The sequence below is a fragment of the Ranitomeya imitator genome, chromosome 1 (assembly GCF_032444005.1).
Source record: "Ranitomeya imitator isolate aRanImi1 chromosome 1, aRanImi1.pri, whole genome shotgun sequence".
NCBI lineage: Eukaryota > Metazoa > Chordata > Amphibia > Anura > Dendrobatidae > Ranitomeya > Ranitomeya imitator.
The window spans coordinates 867,898,405-867,913,250 of record NC_091282.1 but is presented as its reverse complement, the minus strand read 5'-3'; the positions used below and the strand labels follow the sequence as shown (position 1 = coordinate 867,913,250).

The 14,846-nt window shown below is 42.7% G+C and overlaps 1 protein-coding gene across 4 annotated transcripts in view; it reads left to right on the top strand.

The window, feature by feature from the left end:
- Positions 1-14,846, top strand: part of CSGALNACT1 (chondroitin sulfate N-acetylgalactosaminyltransferase 1) — a 503,870-nt gene that overhangs the window by 91,788 nt on the left and 397,236 nt on the right. For all 4 annotated transcript variants that reach the window (XM_069742516.1, XM_069742534.1, XM_069742525.1 and 1 more), the window contains exon 2: positions 10,419-10,458. The gene's annotated coding sequence lies outside the window, so the exon portion shown is untranslated. The remainder of the gene's footprint in view (positions 1-10,418; positions 10,459-14,846) is intronic.

Here is a 14,846-nt window from a genome sequence, read left to right as displayed (position 1 = left end):
CTAACACTGCAGCTCCAGCAACACCTTCATCAAGGTATGAAAGCGTCGCACATAGACGCAAGGACTCAAGGAATAGTATAAGCGTCAGAAAGACTAACCTGCCATCACCTGCAGTACCTGCCGATAAGCAGAACACTATTCCGTCGAGGGATAAGTCTTTCAATCGTGAGTGTCCCATTCACAAAAGACCACACTCACTGAACAAATGTAGAGGCTTCAGGTCCAAAACCATGCAGGAGCGCAAGAAAATCCTCAGAGAACTTGGGGTATGTTTCAAGTGCTGCGCTTCATCAGAACACATGGCCAAGGACTGTAAATCTGCCATTAAGTGTGAAGAGTGTCACAGCGACAGACACCCATCAGCCTTGCACCCAGCCTCAGCCACCAGCGATCCAGCAGTCGCAGTTACCTCTAGTCCCGCTACAAGCCATGGCAGGGAGCCACAGAATCACGCCACGTCTACCACAGCAGTTTCCTGCTCATGCTCAGAGGTATGTGGGGAGAATCAAGTGCTAAATGCTGTGTCAGGATATGCCTAAGCAGAGTCTATCCGGAAGGGCAACCAGGGAAGCCTTTAGAATCAAGGGACCAGCAATGCCCTACACTCTGAATACTTGCTCGGGGTGCATAGAGACTAGGGGCAGAAGACCACAAGGTTTCATTGCTTCTCCTATCAACGGAGACATAAAAATTACCCTTACCTACGCTAATCGAGTGCGATCAAATACCAGACCAAAGGGATGAGATCCCTACCCCAGAAGCTGCTTTCCACCAACCACATTTAAGGCACCTAGCCAGCGTTATCCCACCTTTGAACACAGATGCTGAAATCCTACTTCTGCTCGGCAGAGACAATTTGAGGATACATAATGTCCGCCAACAGTGTAATGGTCCTGACTACGACCCCTACGCCCAGAGACTTGACTTGGGGTGGGTAGTCATAGGAAATGTATGCTTGGACCGAACAGGAGTCCATTCCTTTAAGACCTACGTACGCCGAGACGGGCGCACTACTTTCTGCAAACCATGTCCTCATCACTATGAGGTGAAGGAAAAGCTTCCAGATCCTGTACAGTTGCCTGATGTTATCCCTTCTCCCTATGCAGACGACTTGGGAAAATCGGTGTTTCGTACCACTAAGGATGACAACAAAGTAGCCCCATCTATGGAAGACAAGGAATTTGTCAGGATAATGGACAATGAGTTCCTGAACCCCTTCATGACCTTGGGATTTTTCGTTTTTCCGTGTTCGTTTTTCACTCCTCTCCTTCCCAGAGCCATAACTTTTTTATTTGTCTGTCAATTTGGCTATGTGAGGGCTTATTTTTTGCGGGACGAGTTGTACTTTTGAACGACATCATTGGTTTTAGCATGTCATGTACTAGAAAACAGGAAAAAAATTCCAAGTGCGGTGAAATTGCTAAAAAAGTGCAATCCCACACTTGTTTTTTGTTTGGCTTTTTTGCTAGGTTCACTAAATGCTAAAACTGACCTGCCATTATGATTCTCCAGGTCAGTACGAGTTCATAGACACCTAACATGACTAGGTTATTTTTTACCTAAGTGGTGAAAAAAAATACTAAACTTTTCTAAAAAAATAAAATAAAAATTGCGCCATTTTCCGATACCCGTAGCGTCTCCATTTTTCATGATCTGGGGTCGGTTGAGGGCTTATTTTTTTGCATGCCGAGATGACGTTTTTAAAGATAGCATTTTGGTGCAGATACGTTCTTTTGATCGCCCGTTATTGCATTTTAATGTAATGTCGCGGCGACCAAAAAAACGTAATTCTGGCGTTTCGAATTTTTTTCTCGCTACGCTGTTTAGCGATCAGGTTAATGCTTTTTTTAGTTGATAGATCGGGCAATTCTGAGCGCAGCGATACCAAATATGCGTAGATTTGATTTTTTTATTGATTTATTTTGATTGGGGCGAAAAGGGGGTGATTTAAACTTTTATGTTTTTTATTTTTTTCACATTTTTTTAAACTTTTTTTTTTACTTTTGCCATGCTTCAATAGCCTCCATGGGAGGCTAGAAGCAGGCACAGCATGATCGCCTCTGCTACATAGCAGCGATCTGCTGTTCGCTGCTATGTAGCTGAAAATCAGGTGTGCTGTGAGCGCCGACCACAGGGTGGCGCTCACAGCTACCGGCGATCAGTAACCATAGAGGTCTCAAGGACCTCTTTGGTTACAATTCTGAAGCATCGCCGACCCCCGATCATGTGACGGGGGTCGGCGATGACGTCATTTTCGGCCGCCCGGCAGCGGTAGATAAATGCCGCTGTCTGCGTTTGACAGCGGCATTTAATTAGTTAATAGGCGCGGGCAGCTGACATGTCCCGGCTTTGATGCGGGCTCACCACCGGAGCCCGCATCAAAGCAGGGGATCTGACCTCGGATGTACTATCCCGTCCGAGGTCAGAAAGGGGTTAAGGACGAGACCAATCACTGGGTTTTTCCCTTACCCTTCTGAGCTACCAGGGTAAGGCTCCCGAACAATCGTGAACAAGCCTTGTCCAGATTCAACTCTCTCCAGCGCACGCTAAGCAATAAACTGGAGATGAAAGAACACATCGTCACCTTTATGGGCAAAATATTCCATAACAATCATGCGGAGCCAGCGCCTCCCTTAAAGGAAAACGAGGAGTGCAGGTACCTACCCTCATTTGGAGTATATCACCCGAAGAAACCTAAACAAATTAGAGTTGTCTTTGATTTGAGTGCCAAACATCAAGGCGTATTTCTCAATGATGTCCTCCTCACAGGTCCTAATCTGACAAACAACCTAGTCGGAGTGGTGATGAGGTTCAGGAAAGAGCCCTTTGCCATCACCGCCGACATTGAACAGATGTTCCACTGTTTCATAGTCAGAGAGGATCACAGGAATTTCCTCAGGTTCCTGTGGTACAAGGACAATGACCCCAGCAAAGAGATGGTGGAGTATCGCATGCGGGTGCACGTATTTGGGAACAGCCCTTCACCCACAGTGGCAACATATGGCCTGCGGAGAACCGCACAAGAAGGAGAGTCCGAGTATGGAACAGACACCAGAGACTTTGTAGAGAAACACTTCTACGTAGATGATGGACTAAAATCTCTACCCACAGAAGAAGCGGCAATCGACCTACTTAAAAGGACCCAACATATGCTGTACCAAGCTAAGCTTAGACTGCACAAAATTGCTTCAAACAGCCCGGCTGTCATGAGAGCCTTTGAGTCAAGTGACCACGCACCTGGATTCAAGGACATAGACCTGGGACTAGACCGTCCGCCTGTGCAGAGAAGCTTAGGCCTGAGGTGGAACCTGTCAGCCGACACCTTCAGTTTCCAAATCAACTGTGCAGACAAACCATTCACTAAACGTGGTGTCCTGCCAGTGGTAAATAGCCTATATGACCTACTGGGATTCGTAGCACCAATTACCATACAAGGTAAATCCCTTCTGAGACAGCTATCTGAAACCATCAAGGACTGGGATACCCCACTACCTCCTGATAAGGAATCAAAATGGGAAACCTGGAAGCAGTCTTTGTGTGCTTTGGATGAAATCCATATACCGAGATGCTACGCCGGAATCTCACTTGCTGCTAGCACTAGGACGGAACTCCATGTGTTCTCGGATGCATCCACGGAGGCCATTGCAGCTGTTGTCTACCTGAAGGTAACGGGATCCGACAAACAAGATCATGTTGGTTTCGTTTTCGGCAAGGCTAAGTTGGCTCCCAAGCCTGACCATACTATTCCCAGGCTGGAACTCTGTGGGGCTGTGCTTGCATTAGAACTCACAGACTTTATTCAGCATGAGTTGGACACTCACATAGATGATGTACAATACTACAGTGACAGTAAAGTTGTCTTAGGTTACATCTACAACCAAACAAGGCGCTTCTACGTGTACGTCAGTAACCGTATTGAGAGAATAAGAAGGTCTTCCAAACCTGAAAAGTGGCACTATATCCCATCTGAACTTAATCCAGCCGACCATGCCACTAGACCTATGTCTATAAATTATTTTGCTAAATCTTCTTGGCTTTCAGGTCCAAAGTTTCTGCTGGAACAGAGGGGAAGTGAATGTGACCAGGAAGTCTTCAACATCCAGGATCCGGATGACGATCCAGAAGTCTGCTCCGAGGTCAGTGCTCTGGCCACAAACGCTAAACCTACCTCCACCCTTGGTTGCCAGCGCTTCGAACGTTTCTCCAATTGGATGAAACTCGTCAAGACTATCGCATTAGTCCGCATTGCGAGATCTTATCACAAGCCACATGGAGACAAAGACTGTCATGGTTGGCACGTCTGCCAAAAACCACTCTCTACTGAGGACATTCCGGGAGGATAAACCATGAACAGAACACGGCACTAGTACTTTGTCCATTGGATTACAGTTGGGTCAGAGATAGTTTGGTCTAGTGCGGCTTCTCTGATCCGAAGATGGGTTTTCCTTTGGATTATCTCAGAAACTGACTTAACGTTTTATCTTGTTTAAAGTTGTATTATTGCATTGCATGCATGTTTGGTTTCATTTTCTAGGTTGTTGGACTTTATTTTAAGGACATTAATATAGTGAAATCCCTTACAGAATTTCAGATGGGGAGTGTGCTGTTCCATGTATGTTCCTCAGTTTCCATGTATGTTGTTATATTTTACTCTGCTGCCACCCAATGGCCTTTTTCTGTATGGCAGCTTGTTTTTCATTTATTTCTTGTGGGCATGTCTTACTTCCGGTTCAGGGGTCAGGTTTTCGCTTCCTCTGGCAGCCATCTCAGTTTCAGTTTTATGCTGTTGTGAGAGGACACTTGAACCGGCTTAGGAAGGCATCAGTCTTTTGACCACTCTCTCTTGCTGCTCACACTTGCAGACATACTTGGTGCTACATCTTACTGTACCTGGTCTACACTGCATTTCTGGAGAAAGTACTGTATTACCAGTTATACGCTGTATGTCCAGATCTACAAAATAAACAAGTCTAGATTACACAATCCCTGGAGTGTATCATCTCTTCGGACGCTGAGCAGCATTGGTCCTGTCTGCCTCACGTGGAGTAAAATACGGAAGGTACGTTTCTCTCTCACAACGCTTATTAATCAACTACACCTCCATTCGCCTCATGTGGGGACAGAACAGACAGCAGACAGACAATCTTTGTTATTTTGAATTAGAGTGGGGGTGATGTCAGGGGAAGAAGTGTATAATTGGGTGTCGTCAGCATAAAGATGGTACTGGAACCCAAATCTGCTGATTGTTTGTCCAATAGGGGCAGTGTATAGAGAGAAAAGGAGGGGGCCCAGGACTGAGCCCTGCAGAACCTCGATAGTAAGGGGACGAGGAGTGGAAGAGGAGCCAGCAAAAGATACAGTGAAGGAGCGGTCAGAGAGGTAGGAGGAGAACCAGGAGAGAGCTGTGTCGTTGAGGCCTATGGAGCGGAGCATAGTGAGAAGGAGCTGGTGATCCACAGTATCAAGTGCGGCAGATAGATCCAGGAGAATCCAGGAGCATATAGATGGTACTGGAAGCCATAGGACTTTATGAGTTGTCTCAGGCAAATGGTATAGATGGAGAGGAGTAGGGGTTTGTAGCCTTGAGGGATACCAACAGAGAGACATCACATGACATCTGCAGTCTATCTCCCCTTAGCAAGATGGGCATCAGCTGCTTTTTCACAGTGAATGGTGAATTCAGGATGGAGGGGAGGAAGTGTCAGTTAAGTGGGGAAGGAAGCTGATTTCTCTGATAAGATACTTTCCAAAGTTTCTCATAATTGAACTATTGATTTATGCAAGGTTTGTTGAAAGCACAGTTCCATTTTAATAGAAATATTGTAAACTTGCTGTCATGCTTCTGGGTTCAAACCCTGGAGCCCGTGCTTTGGTCGAATTCTCTGTGTGCCGAGCCACAACAAACACACCTTTTCTACTAGCATTTAGTTTCTGTTATCCTTGCTGCAGTCTGTTTAGGGTAACAGGTGTTTTCATTTGCTCATTTGTCTTCCCTATCACCTTTTGGGTGCAGCTTTATATACATTTCCTCTCCTGGTATTTTCTGCTGGACACAGTCTCCTTTGGATGTCCAGCCAAACTGCTGTAGTTTAAATCCTAGTTGTTCTTCACTTTGTAGTTACAGTTGTTTGCAAAAGTATTCACCCCCTTGATATTTTTCGTGTTTTGCTACCTCACACCCTGGAATTTCACTGTTTGTTTTATGGATTGCATCAGTTCAGAGGGTTTGCATCAGTAAAGAACATGCCTATAACTGTCAACATTTGGTTTTCTTATTATTGTGAACCAAATAACAAATAGGGCAAAATAACTGAAAACTTCAGTGTGTCTAACTATTAACCCCCTAAAGTCAATACTACGTAGAACCTCCTTTTGCGGCCATTACAGCTTCATGATGCTTTGGATAAGTCTCTATGAGCTTTTCACATCTTGCCACTGGGATTTTTGCCCATTCCTCAAGGCAAAACTGCTCCAGCTTCTTCAAGTTTGATAGTTTCCTCTGGTGAACAGCAATCTTCATGTCTGACCACAGATTCTCAATTGGATTAAGTTCTGAGATTTGATCACGTCACTCCAAAACTTTTACACATTTACCTTTAAACCACTAGAGTGCTGCTTTAGCAGTATGCTTTGGGTCATTGTGTGGTTTGACGGTAAATCTCAGTCAGTGTAAAAATCACTTGACAGACTGAAACAGGTTTTGCTCAAAAATATCCCTGTATTTTGCATCATCAGTCTTTCCATTGACTTGGACCATTTTCCATGGGCCCTGCTACTGAAAAAACATCCTGGTGTTTTTGGGGTGATGATCTATGTTGGTTTGGCATCAGACCGCGTTTTACTTTGGTGCCTAAAAAATTCAGTTTTGTTCTCATCTGACCACAACACCTACCTCCATACATTTAGGAGATCTCCCACATGACTTTTGGCAAACTCAAAGTAGGCCTTACAATTTTTGTGTTTAAGTTAAGGCTTTTTTCTTCCCTCTCTTCCATAAAGGTTATCTCTGTGGAATGTATGGTTTATTGTGGGTCGTTTAGACAGATACTCCAGTCTCTGCTTGGGATCTCTGCAGCTCCTTGAGGGTTACCTTGGGTCTCTGTGCTGCATCTCTGATTAATGCCCTCCTTACCTGGACTGAGAGATTGGGATTTTTTTTTATAACCCAACCCTGACTTATACTTCTCAAAAACGTTGTCCTTGACTTGTTTGGATATCTTCTTTGTCTTCATGGTGTTTGGTTAGTGGTGCCTCTTTCTTAACGGTGTTGCAGCCTTTGTGACCTTTGAGCAAAGGTGTGTGTCACGATAATGTGAATATTTCCATGTTTGAGTATCTACCTAACAGTTTCATGGCTTTTCAGACACGCTGTGGGCCTGTCCGACCCCCCTCTCTTTCTACTTTGTGTGTGTGACTTCTAAGCCACTCTTTCTTCCACAAGAATTTTTATGGTTCTATGCTGCAGGCAGACCAGTCTCACTAAAACTACTCATTCCCCCTCCCACATGGTACTAGTTGAAACTGGTGTAGCAACCTTGAGATTCTTTGTTCTATTCGTGTTATTTACTGGCACCGATCCGGGCTAGATATATAAGAATTATAAATTCCAGATGTCCATCGATAGATCTATCACTCACTGAAACCGCTAGCAGCTAAACGCAATGAGTGCAAAGCGTGGATTTCTCCTTAAGCTGTTCATATAAGTACGCCGTGCTTACACTTAAAAGATCGCCCCAACGTGGTGCACTCGGGAACCTGGTGAATTCCGGATACGAGATTCCTACAGCGAGCTAGGCATAAAAATAGTTTTCTTAAGTCTAAGTAAAGGGGAGGTTTCAGCCCTTAAGTGATGTCACCACAGGGGGAGTGCCTGGGTTTCAGTTTAGGAAACAAAGAGTGAAGCAAGCAGTCTTCTGAACTCTTTTTGCCTGGAGTCCAGTTGCTCTATAGATGTGACATGCATCTTGATGTATCTCTTGTGCACATGGGCAAACAGGAGATGAAATGATCTGAACGCTATGTAAGTGTTTTTTTCAATTTTAATCCTTCTTTTATTTGTAGTTGTAGTGTACACATGATTTTTTCTTCTTTATAATAACTTTTTCTACCTTGTAAACACCGCCTACCTTTTTTTTTTGGAGTCAAATATAAAATATTTGCTTTTCTCTCCAAACGAACTGTCGCGTCCTCTGAAGTGAATTACGCTACTGAATTGGGTTGGCTCTGGACCCGTCAATACTTTGAAAATCGGAGCTGGTGGCAGCCTACTTTGTTCTGTGCGTTTAGGAGGCTTTGTAGCGACGGCGGCGTTGATAATTATTGTTCCCGCCTGAGTGAAGTAGTTATATCACCCTCGCTGCAGCGAGCCCAATAGCCAGTACATAGCAGGCAGCCTTTCTGGCGACTAATTACCCTAGGTGCAGTACCCTGACTGACCTGAGGGTAAGGGGGCGCCAGAGAGCTGCAAGTTTCAAACCGGAACTGGGAAGTGGGATATAGATAAATCCCCTTCAGAAGGAACCAGGGGCATCCAAACAACCCCGGCTTGTGACAAATTGGTGTGAGTGGTGGGGATGATAAAGGAATCCTCCCCGTGAACCGTGGTTCTAGTCCTACTAATGTTTGAAATTCAATAAATCTAATCCAGAAAAATATCTATGAGAATTTTAAAACAAAATCCTGTCAGTGCTTTCCACATGAATTTCTGCAATTCATAGGGAGATATCCTGGAAAAGCTGCAGCAAAATCTGCTCGTAATATACGCAGATTTAGGCACCGATCCGTGAAAAAAATCAGCAGGGGATTTTTTACGTCACATGTGGATGTAATCTTAGACTAATATCCCATTTTACTGCAGTTTTCATCACTGTGGAATGTTTGGTATGTGTAATAAGTATTCATTACATTTAACTTTTTTTCCAGTATACCTGCCCATTTCCTCAGTAAGCCTCAAATCTTAGAGGCATAAAGAATACAGTATTTCTTCTACTGGGAATCAATCTTGTGTCTGGTTAAAAGAAGAAAATAGAAGGGATTTGTTCTGTGCGTTTGGGAGGCTTTGTAGCGACGGCGGCGTTGATAATTATTGTTCCCGCCTGAGTGGGAGTAGTTATATCGCCCTCGCTGTAGCGAGCCCAATAGCCAGTACATAGCAGGGCAGCCTTTCTGGCGACTAATTACCCTAGGTGCAGTTTCCCTGAGGAAACTGGAATGTCTATAGGTGAACACATCCTTATCTACGCTCAGTGCCTCCAAACACCACAATTTATTGTTGGTAAACCATACCACCTTAGTAATATGATTAGGTATTGGTACAAGCACATTGCTCACTAGAGGCGGTCTAAGCTTATAGAAAAGGGTATTTTTTGCCTAAAATGTCTAAATTTTCGTCTATGGGTTGTGTGAGCTACAATACCTGGCACAGCCAAAAGCCAAGAATGTTGCTGTTTATAGAAAAAAAATAGATTATTTAATTCTATTCACAGACAACCTCTTAAAGATAAAAAATCATACATATGACATCCCATAGAGTTTGCATGTAATATTAACCTATAGCCACTAGGGGAGTCTGCCTTTAAGGCGCTGTTTAGTCAGTATAAAGTCCCACAATTCCTCCTGAGTGTCTTGACGTAGTGAATGACAGATCTGCCATTCAATCTATAAATGGTTCGTGCTTAGCTGTCAGTATTGCCATGGACAGCTCAGTCGTCCAGTTGGATCCCGGGATGTGCTGAGCTGTCAGTGTATGACAGTTTAGAGGTCCAATCAGGACCAGGGTGTGCCAGGGCTTCATCCATGTGCCTCTTGTCTAGAGTAATTACCTGGCTATATAGCCAAGATCTCTGCATCTGATTGCTGCCAATTGTAGTTTTGCTCATGAGGTGTGTGCTTACTCTATGCTCCTTGTCTGGTATTCTGAGCTATGTTGCTCGACCTAGAATTTATCATGACCATCCGTTAGCCTAGCCCTTTTGCCATGATCTACTACCTTCTTGGAATATTGAGTTAGGACTGTTTCGTGACTAAACCTTCGTCTCATCCCTCTGTCTATGATGCACTCTCTTGGCTTTTTGACCTCGAACTACCCAACCTCATTGCTTATCCGTGAGTAGTGACTAGCCTCGCACAAAGTATGTAGGAACTCACCCCAATGTTTGATAAGGGCAATAATTATAACCAGCAATGGCATAGCCAATGAACGTCACAATGCAGATATATACAAAATGATGCTGTTCAATTAATATCAGTATTTACTCAAACAGATTTGTCAGAAAAGGACTTCCCTAAAGAAGTTACCTACTAATACACAGAATTTGTTTTCGTCCTTCCCACTAGGGAAAAGCTAAATGTGAGGTGTTATAATTTGTAATAATAACAATACATTATATTCTAAGAGACTTCCTATTTTTATTTTTCAGATTACTGAGATCCGACACCGATTGTCCATGGTTCAGAATAGTGAGTATTGATGGATACTATGTGCTCTTTTACTTAAACAGAACGTATATATGGAATCTAATGAGAAGAAGGAATGATGTTAATTGCTGCAAAGTATGCCAACCAATAGGTGGTGGAAAATTAGATTAAACAGTCTAAAGATGCACCAATCTATTATCCAGCATGAGCCTCAGTGATACATTTGATGGATTTTAAGACTGTCTTGTCTGAGTTGAAATGGTTATTGTCATTTAAACAAACTTTGCATAAAAGAATAGTACATATAAGAAACGTTGTAATCTTACCAGAGAATTCTGTCTCTTTTTCCACTTATGAGCCACTTCTCCATCTGCCTCCTTAGAATCACTCCCATGAAACTTTTTAATGACAAACCTGTGTAAATGTGTATGTAGTGTACTCATTGATTTCCATCTGCCCCTCTTTCCAGTTTGGCTGTGGTCATCTTATGGGTCACGTGACTAAGTCTATGGATCTCTATCTGATGCTCCATAGACTTACATTGTAAAAGCGACTTCCGTCCTCACTCGTAGACCCTTGTGTGGTGAGGCAAGTTGGAATAGAAGTCATATGAGTGAGAAGAGAACCTAAGCAGTGCTGGAAACTGGGGAAGACGGCGATCATTGAGTATTTTACCACACTTACCTCTCACTACATTATACATTTACACAGGTTTAGCAATAAAAAATGTCCTGGTGGGCTTCTATAATCACCATTTACTCTTTAAGAAGCTCAAGTCTGTCTTGATCAAATCACGACACTGCCAGCAGTTAGGTGTCAAAGTTGCATCTGCTATTATACTACAAGGTAGCGGTTCTCAATTTTTCTTGCCTTGAGAGCCACATTCAGCTCTTAGAGATGGTCGCCAGCCACATCTAGGCTCTCTCCCTACAGCATTAGTGACAATCAGAGTCCACCATTACTGGAATGATTATAGCCAAAGGTTTCCAAAAGAAAGCTTACGGAGACCCTGTGCCCATATTGGCAGTATAATTACATCCAAGGGTTCCCACTTTACCCACATTTGGTATTCTCATATCCAGCTTTAAGCTCCCCTCTAACTAAAGGTACCGTCACACTTTAGCGACGCTGCAGCGATACCGACAACGATCCGGATCGCTGCAGCGTCGCTGTTTGGTCGCTGGAGAGCTGTCACACAGACAGCTCTCCAGCGACCAACGATCCCGAGGTCCCCGGTAACCAGGGTAAACATCGGGTAACTTAGCGCAGGGCCGCGCTTAGTAACCCGATGTTTACCCTGGTTACCAGCGTAAAAAAACAAACAGTACATACTTACATTCAGCTGTCTGTCCCTTGCCGTCTGGTTCCTGCACTGACTGCTGGCCGTAAAGTGAAAGTGAAAGCACAGCACAGCGGTGAGTCACACAGCGGTGACTCACCGCTGTGGCTGTGCTCTGCTTTCACTTTACGGCCAGCAGTCAGTGCAGGAACCAGACGGCAAGGGACAGACAGCTGAATGTAAGTATGTACTGTTTGTTTTTTTACGCTGGTAACCAGGGTAAACATCGGGTTACTAAGCGCGGCCCTGCGCTTAGTTACCCGATGTTTACCCTGGTTACCAGTGAAGACATCGCTGAATCGGTGTCACACACGCCGATTCAGCGATGTCTACGGGGAGTCCAGCGACGAAATAAAGTTCTGGACTTTCTTCCCCGACCAGCGATCTCCCAGCAGGGGCCTGATCGCTGCTGCCTGTCACACTGGATGATATCGCTAGCGAGGACGCTGCAACGTGACGGATCGCTAGCGATATCGTCTAGTGTGACAGTACCTTAAAAGTATCATCCTATCTCCAGTTTACTATGTTTATTTATCTCCCTCCTGCAAGTATATGCACATCCAGATCTTCTATTCTCTGTAAAGCCACTTATAAAAGTCACCATGAGTCTGGATACTTTCCCTTCATAGCTGGTTGCTAGACCAAGTGCTAATGCACCAAGTTGGCAGACTGCATTCAGCCACAGGTTTGGGATCCCTGATCTAAGGAGACAGAAAGGGGGAAGAAGAGTGGGGCGTGATTTAGCTGATTCAAGAGCTGATTTCACAGCCACACTGCACAGTACTGCTGTCTACCATGCTGCGGTGGCTAATTTCTTAACACGTTGTAAGCAGTGAAAGATACGTTTAGTGTATTTGCATCATCATGGCAGCTAATCTCTTCCCATTAATTCAGAGAGAAATGAAAATTAGAGATAGAGACTGCAAAGGGGAAAACTGGTAAAAAAATTCAAGATACCAATTGTATAATGGTCAAAATTGTTATTCTATAAGTACGTATACGTAACAGCTTATTCTGAATATTTGCCTAAAATGACAGGTATGCTTTATACTGCCTAAAAGTTAGAAAGCTCTAGTAAATCTGCCTGATAATGTGAATAGAAGGTAACAATAGTCTTGGAACTCAGACGTCAGAAAACATTTACATTCACATACAAACATTCCCCACCCTCCAAGTTGCCAAGTTCTATTAGGAGTAACCCTGTCCTCACTCAGCTATTTAAGGTAACACATGTGGCTAATAGTTGTAGTTCCTTTAAAGCTGCATGTTATTGAGTCAAATGCAAATTGCAATGAAAGACAAATCATGTCAGGTCCCTGGTGAAGGGGTCACGTGGTCACATATATATTTTGGTGAGTAACTGAATAAAACAAAAAATTGAATATTTTGTTTATTTGCACTTTATTTTTAGACCCTACTTAACTTAATAAAATATTCACTGCCTTCATTCACTTAAAACATAAAAGTATTTTAGTAACTAAGCAACCACCAAGTAGCCCACATATAATTTCGGCGTACGCAATAAGGAGTCATTTACATCTTGCAGGAATTTATTGCATTTGACTCTCAGATGGATCTTATAATGACTCTAAATTTGGGGATAATTACTCTAAAATGCTCAGTGGTTTTGTGTAGCAGAATTGATGGTTCAGATGAAGAGAAGTAGAGCCAGCTGTTGCTTCGATGATTTGCTCTGATGGCTGTTCGCATCTTTATCCTGTGATACTTACAAATAATTACTTCTTCACGGGAAATCTTTAGCCAGAACATAAAATGAATCTTGTGTTTCAACTAAAAAGGTTAATTTAAAAATGGGTAAAAACTGACAAAGAAGGTATAGTACTGTCAAATAAGCTAAGAGTTTTACAACCATAGCTATGAACGTGCAACCAGAGAGCTCATCAGTCCTTAGAGTCCGTAGAGAGATGACCGTTTTATTATAGAATACTAGTAATAGTGACAACATTGTCATACTGCTTAATATACACATGATAACATCCTGTCACTCACAGAAAATTCTCTTATTAAAAGATCAGGAGTTAAAACTACTACATTTAAAAACTTTTTAATATTTAAAAAAAGTTACAGTATTCCAACTTGTACAAAAATTTGCATGTCTTCGTCAGGAGGTGCGAAAGGCCCTGACTAAAAATGGCGAAACGTGCGTTGGGGCAATAGGGACACACTGAAAACCGTCCTCCATCTAAGTGAATATTGTATGGATTTTATTCTTGACCTGTATGATACAGGTGTAAATTATGGGATACATTACTTTTGTAGAATTAGGATTAGGACTCATTATGTGACACATGCTTTTGATAAATACATGTACTTGACCCATGGTTCCTATGCAATGTCTTCCCTGTTTATGCACAGCGCCTTACTACTGTTCATGCTATATGAAGTACCGTTTTTAATTAAAGTATTTTGGGCATAATATACTTTTGTTTTCTTTGGCTTTACTATGTGCCCTTTTTTCTGCTTTTTTGCTCCAATGGTACAAATTAGGTTGAGTAATATTAGTGCTATGATAGAATAATTGGCATAGATCCTTAGAATAGGTGGTGCGAGTACAAGGAACTTTATGCGTTCTGTTTTTATTTTTTTTCTCAACATATTTGTTCAGGAGACAATTTCTTAACTTCAAAACATCAATTTTCAGGCAGGCAATGCATGAGAGCGTGAACTTGCCATGTATATCCACCAACATTGGTTATATTTTGATTAGAATTGTATGTATACTATATACTCAATAGGATATATTTTTATTTTGTATCCTTTTTTTGGACATTGTTTCGATAACGATCCATGTTGGTTTATACTGGAGTTTTCGGAGAGATCCTATTAGGCTATATTCACATGTCCAGTTGTCATCCATTTGTAATTGATCCAGTATTTAAAAAAAATTTTTAAAAATCCGGTACAAAAGGAAAAAAGACGATGCAAAATGAAAACCATTTTTTATTTATATCCAACCTTTATTCAAAAAACTAAACGGATCTATTAAAAAGGGAAATTTTGGTTTACCTTTTGCGTCCATTTTTGTCTAGTTTGTAATGGATCTCACGTTTTTGACGCAGAAATGTCTGCA